This window comes from Notamacropus eugenii, chromosome 1, assembly GCF_028372415.1.
Source record: "Notamacropus eugenii isolate mMacEug1 chromosome 1, mMacEug1.pri_v2, whole genome shotgun sequence".
Lineage (NCBI taxonomy): Eukaryota > Metazoa > Chordata > Mammalia > Diprotodontia > Macropodidae > Notamacropus > Notamacropus eugenii.
The window spans coordinates 426,872,394-426,879,797 of NC_092872.1; positions in this window are offsets into that span (position 1 = coordinate 426,872,394).

Here is a 7,404-nt window from a genome sequence, read left to right on the forward strand (position 1 = left end):
GTCACATGTGGCCTCGAGGCTGCAGGTTCTCCACCCCTGTCCTGAGATGTGGTTATCCATCCTCTACTCAAAGACATCCAAGGCAGAAACTCAATACTTGTCAAGATAGCCCACTGCTCTTTGGGATAACACATTATTAGGAAGGCTGTCCTTATACGGAGCCCAAATCTCTACTGCTTCTACCCACTTCTCCTGGTTTTGTCTCCTGGCCAACCCTTCTTCCATACAGCACCTTTCAAATACTCAGAACAGCTCTCATGTCCCAAGGGAGTCTTTTCCAAGTTGAACACCCATAGTTCTTTCAGCAGACCCCCACATGGCATTGTTTCTAGTTCCCTCATACCATAGTGTCTCTGTTCTGGTTACCTTCCTCCAGACAGGCTCTAGCTTTTCCATGTTTTCTTCTGAGTGTGGCTCCCAGAACCTTGCAGGTGGGGTAGTCACTAATCTGGCTCTGATCGCTAACCAGCACCACCATGCAGGACATAGGAAGTAATGCCAAGGTATGAATGGGGTCATATCTCTTGATCTGAATGTGAACAGGAGGCAGTCAAAGGTTGCCTCTGTACATTCACTACTCTAGTCAAACAGAATAACTTATACACACTATGCTTCTCTTCCTTCCTCTCCCGCCAACATTGAGGTTTTCTACCTCCATCCCTTTGCACACTGTGCCTAGAACATCCTTCCCTCCCTAACCATCCTTTAAAAACCCAATTCAAATGCCACCCCTTACAGGCAGCTTTTCCCTGATCTGCCTTAGTCAGTAATGACCATTCACCCCTCTGAATTCACATGGTGTTCTGCTTTCACCTCTCTAATTCACATTACATTTATTTGAATGCCCTATACTGTTAGTAGTAAGCTCATAAAGCAGAGATAAGACTCTGTCTTATCTGAATTACATATCGACCCCTGACTCCAGCATGTGAAAGATACTTAAAAATACTTCTTGAAATGAATTTTGTAACACCTACTTCTGGCTTGGGGGCATATTCATAGGATCTTCATAGGGTTTAGAGGTAGACCTCATCCTTTTTCGAATGTGGATACTGAAACTCAGGGAGGTAAATTTTAAGGTCACATTGGTAAAAAGCAGCACAGCTGGGACTGAAATCCAAGCCTTCAAACTTCAAATCCGAGGCTTTTCCCACAAAACTGTGGCTCAACCTTGTGCTTCTACCCACCCCCAAACCGCTTCTCCTCTACCCCCCCACCAAAAAAAAGAGACCACATTTGTATGGCCCTATTTCTTCTCTTCCAAAAATGTCTGAGTTCTCAGGGCTTCGGTGCTTGTTAGGACAGTATTTTGGGCTAGTTTTCTGATCTTCTGGGGATCTTAGATTGCTGTGCTGAAGCTAACAGTGGAACTCAAGAAAATCCAGGCAGACTGGCTTCCTGGTTGCCTGCAGAACTGGCTGCCTACATCTCTATGTTTAGGTAGGATTAAAACCTTTTATTGTTCAGTCTCTTCTACGTGTTACTGTTTCCCTCCTTCATAACCAACTTCTATTCTGCCCCAATATTTTTTCTTGCTCTCTCCCACTATCTCAAAGTTGTTTATAAACCTAAAGTAACTTCTTTGGCCACGATTCAGTTCAGAGAAAACAAATACAATAAATCACCCTGAAAAAGTCCTCTTCCAATATCTCCTTATGCCATGGAACCCATGTAACTATAGGTTCCAGAAATCTGTACCAAGCATGAGTATGAGCCCAGGCAGATCCTATTGACCTGGAAAAATTTTTGTATCCGAAAGATTTAATTGATTCCCCTGCATTGAGCTTCTCTCCTCCCTCTCACTCTCCACCCAACTGCCAAATTGATATTACTAAAGCATAGGTCTATGCCATTCCCAGACTCAAGAAGCCTCAGTAACTCCCAGTTTTTTTTAGGATAGATACTAACTCCCCATTTGGCATTTAAAGCCCTCTACAATCTGTCTCCAACCTGTATTTATAGGTCAATTATACATTATTGCCCCCTTATATACCCCATGTTTTATTCACCCTGGCCTATTGGCTGTTTCCAGTACATAGTGCTCAGTTTTACCATGGACAGATGCAGTGGTAAGTTTGTTGGCATTAGAGTCCAAAGACCTGAGATCAAATGTTTCTCACCACCTGTGTGAACTTAGGCAAATCATTTAATCTTCCAGGCTTCAAATTCCTTACCAGTAAAATGATCTCTAAGGTCCCTTCAAGCTCTAAGTCTCTGATCCCATGATCTCCTGCTTTTGTGTCTTGCATTGACTGTCCTGTCTTATTGTTTTGTGTTTTTATCCCCAATGCCTAACATTAGCAGACATGTGCTAGAGGATAGGTACTTAACAAATGCTTGTTTTATTTGCATTTGGAGTTCCTATCCCAAGTGAGTTACTGTGCCTGCTGCCCCAGGAATGGCCTAGGTAAGTACGGAGAGACCCATGACCATCAGGTTGGCCAGTAGGCAATGAGTTCTTCAGCCATAGTAACTCCTGAAATGGATTAAAAAGGTCACTAATAACTGACACTTAGTATTTTAAGGTTCATACATCTTTTTTACATGCATCATCTCTTTTGATACAGAGCTGCCAATACAAAGCATAATCCAGAACTGGCCTCATCTGGTAGCTTCTGTGTATTTCAAACCAGTGCCCTGTGCCACTTAAATGAAGCCCCCCTATTGTTCGGCAGCTACTTTTTAAGACCAAACTCTTGGGAACTGAGAACCCTGAAATCTCATATGGTCCAGTACTTAACACAGTGCCTGGGACATTTTAGGCTCTTAATAAAAGCTTATTAACTGACTGGTCTATATGTATTTAGTTTCTCTGTCTGTCCCTGCTGTCTTAAAATGCCTAAGGGGCAGGTTGCTTGTGGGTGGAATCTGTTCTCCATGGCTTCCAAGAATTTCCTGATCTATTGCAAAAAGAAAGAAAGATACAATTAAAAGTTCAAGTCTCCATGTCAACCCCAGGGTCTCAATGGGGCTCCAGCTGACTGTCATTGGGAAAGGACCCTCTGGCAAAGTCTGCCCTTTGGAGCACATGATGTGTCACCCAGCTGGCCTGATCAAACACTCAGAACTCCTTTATTTTTAGTTTTATCCACTCTACTGACATATCAGCTCTTCCTTCAGAAATAGTTTCTATTTTCTCATGGAAAGCACCACAGACTCGGAGACAGAAGAAACCTGCATTGGAATCCTGCATGTGATTTGTCATCAAAGCTACTAGTCACACTCCAAAAAGAAAAGACAATTAGGGGAGCAATTAGAAAAATAAATGGTAGGAGAAAGTGGTAGTAGGGAGAGTCTGCCCTGGTTGGGAGGCAACAACTAGGTCAAGATCTAAAAACCAAAGGATCTAGGCTCAACAAATGCCTCTGACACTGACTGCCTAAGGACCTTGGGCAAGTCACTGTTCTTCTCTGTACCTCAGTTTCCTTAGCCTTAAAATGAGGGAGTTGCTCAAGACAAGCTACATTCCAGGAGCCTCACCCAAGAAAATTCCCCTTTTGTCACTCTTGAATGTTGACAGCTCTCAGCCCCTGGACTCAGCTCCCAGCACAGAGAGGTCAGCCACAGAGACAGAACGTTAGTATCCACTGAAATTCAGGCCTCAAAAATGGAAAGCTGCATATTGAAGAAAAAAAAATAACCAGAACCTTATGTTAAGGTCTCTAAAAGAATCTGCCGGCCCTCTTAAACACTTTGTTTTAACTGGCTGCTTACTCTTGTCCAAAGTCCCAGGGCGCCATCTTGTGACCATTTCATAAAATTAGGAAAATTCTCTACCGTTTTTGAATAACAAAAGTTACTGTGGCCAAGCACGGGGTAGGAGATGGAGCTGCAGACCTCTGCTGAGCTAATCAGAGGATGTCTTCGGTTCATAGCATGGAGACCTATGTCTGAAAATTCCATTTCTTCTGGTACCTGACTGAGACACCATTGGGAGAGGGGCGCTAAGAGGAAGCACCTCCAAACTGATCCCCACCCACAGCCTGCTTCTCTCACAGAAACCTTGCCTTGTGAATGACTTTATAGCTGCAGACATTCCAAGACACTATGGATAAGAGGAGTCTCAGTTCCTAAAAAGATAATATACTGAAGAAGGGAGGGAGTCCAAAAAACTAGGCTGCCATACAGACTCTATGCCTGGTCAAGTCATCCATAGATTTAGAATTGAAAGAGATCTTCTTGGAGACCCTTTCTTCTAGCCCCTTCATTTTACAGATAAGGAAAGCGAGACCTAGGAAGGCTAAGTGATTTGTCCAGGTAAAAGAGAGAGAGGCACCTCAATGTCCTCCTCTTTAAAATGAGGGAATTAGATTAAATGACCACTGAGAAGGCCCTTTAAATTCTAAATACTTTGAAAAATGTATTCAAGCATCAAGAAGGGTAATGATGGTCATCCAGTCAGCCATTCTAACTAAATGCTAAAATTTTCATAATCACCCTGAAATGTTCAGTCTTCTCTCAGTACTGCAAACAGCCCCTCTTTTGGATCTCCTTCGTCTTCATAAGCATTCCTCTTCTGTCTCCTTTTTGTCCTCCTTCATAACAATTTCCCAGAACTCACCTTCCATCTTAGACCTTCAGATTGGTCCTCCCCATTCATGGTAAAACTTCTCGCTCAGTCTAAATCTCCAGTCACAACCTCTACTATCTCCAATCTCCAACTACCTGGAGGCATTTCCACTTAGAAGTCCCAATGACACCAGAAATTTAACATTAACACATTTAAGTTTTAAGTTCATGCCTTTCTTCCTCTCACAGGCTTCTTTGGTAGAGTGAGACGGAATTTCAGCACCATAAGATGTGAGTTCAAATTCTGACTTTGTCACTTGCTACTACATGCCAGGTAAAAACAAAAACAAAGGTCTCAAACATGCCAACATAGATATAGCAGCTACTCTTTGTAATTGCAATAAACTAGAAATAACGTGAGCCTCCATTGAGTGGGGAATAGCTGGAAAAAGAATGATGGCACATCGATGCAGAGAAATATTACGCAGCAAGAAATGGGAAATATGTGAAATCCTAAGAAACATGAGTTTTCTATGAATTGATGCTGAGAAAATAAGCAGAACCAAAAGAACATTATCCACAATGATTATAGCCATGTAAATCAAAAGGTCACTAAAAGGAATATGAATTCTGAGAAACAGAAAAACAAGTGATGATCCCAGAGAACAGATAATGAAATACACTCCTTCACACACCTCACATCAAAGAGGCAATCTGCTAGTTAGGCTGAATGCTATATATACATTGTCAGATGTAGTCTCTATATCAAGTGCTTTTGTGTTGAGCCTTCATTTTCTTCATATATAAGGGAGAGTCCATTCTGGAACAGAAGAAAGATCTGTTGTTTTTCAGAAACAACATGTTAAAGCAAAAGGGATCAAAAAATGTTTCTTAAAATACTGTGAGCTCCTGGAGGTCGGAGACTTTCCTCTCTATTGCTCTTTCCCTCCTTTCCCCCATTATGATTTAATCTGAAGCTGAGCACACAGTTGACTCCACTAAGGCTGAGTAACTAAATAACTGGTTTTCTCCCACCGGCTACAGGAGAGGACCCACGCCCAGGCACAGATGAAGATAAAACTTGCATAGGTTCCAAGAGATATGAAAGATCAAAGAACTAGAGAATGTTTGAGCTCTAAGGACCCTTAGAGACCATCTAGGCTGGCCCCTTCATTTATAAATGGAAAATTGAGGCCAAGAGAGGAGAAGGGGTCTTGCCCAAAGTGACATGGAGATTTAAGGTAGAGACACGACAAAAGCCTATGGTTCAGGACCCAGTCATCCATTCACATTGAGCAGATAAAGAATTTTTAGATCAGGAATAAACTAAATGAACTTACTTGATTGTTGTGAATTTCCTGAATGGACTGAGGAAATCATGTGGGTGAGCAACTGGTCAGTGTTTTATACTTATTTTGATGGCCAAGCTATCATAAGTAACCCAGATAATCCAAAAGATTTTTTTTAATAGTTTATCCTGTTCTATTTTAAAAAACAGATTTGTGTTATTTCTGGAAAACTCTTCTAGCTTCTGTCAATTGTAAAGTGCCAGAAAGGACTTTATAACTAGAAAGAACCTTAGAAACAGAATGTCAGAGTTAGAAGGGATATGAGAACATAGAGTATTAGACCTGATTCAGACACTAGAACACAGAATATTAGAGCTGGAAAAGACCTTAACCTAGGCTAACTAAGATAATGGAACTAACTAGAACCAGATAATTTTCAAGGTCTCTTCTAGTTCTAAATCAATGACTCTTCCAACTTGGACAAGGGACCTTAGAACATAGAATGTCAGAGCCAGGAGTGCTGTTAGTACACAGGGTCACATAGAGCCAGAAGAGACCCTTAAAATTGCCTCGTTCACCCTCTTCCTTTTACAAATGAGGAAAATGAGTCCTAGAGAGGCCCCAAACTCCAAATCCATCACTTCTCATAGGATCACACATCTCCCTCAACATAAAATGTCAGAGCAAAAAAACACTGTGGAGATTATCTAGGGCAGCCCCGGTTGAGACCTAGAAAAGGGAAGTGACCTACCTCAGAATCCTATAGCACCTACCATGGGTACATGCGTCATAACTTATCTGTGCTCTTCACATATTGTTAGTACACTGCTATTCTCTGGGTGATGCTCCATGGCTGTGAAGTATGAAACAAGCCCACCCAACAATTGTTGATTAAGGAAGCACTTATTGTATGTTAGGCACCATAATTTCAGAAGAATTCAAATTGGAGGCGACTCAAATAGCAATGGGCAGATAAGGGTGAGCCATTGGCTGCAGAGTATCACCAGTCATGGTTCATATGTTGGCAGTCCTTTTAACAGGCATCATCAAGGACAATTTTCAGCATTCATTTTTAAAATCTTGAGTTCCAAATTCTCTCCCCCCACCTCACCCCCTCATTGAGAAGGCAAGCAATTTGACATAGGTTATATATGGGTAGTCATACAAAACATATTGCAACATCAAAGACATAGATGATGGTAAAAGTCATGAGAATGAGAAACAACCAATGACCTGCCTGCCTGTTACAGCAGTATTCATATCCAAAGAATCAGAAGAAAGCCTTCAGTACATTAGGTAATTATCCCCTATGGAGGATTTTTGAGAAAACATAGACAAGAATTGCACAGAACGAAGAGGCGGGTGAGTAGCTGTCTTCACTGGGAGAAGTTCCCAGCCCATGCCTCTGGGAATCCCTAAATTCCTTTAAAGTTCAGCTCAAAAGCCATTTCCCATAGGAAGTGATACCTCCAACTGTTAGCACTCTCCCCCTTACCCCTACCAAAATTACTTTCTATTTACTCAGTACATAATTGTTATTTGCTTACCTGGGAATAGGTTGTTAACCTCATTTAAAAAAAAATAAGCTCTTGAGGGTAGAAATTAT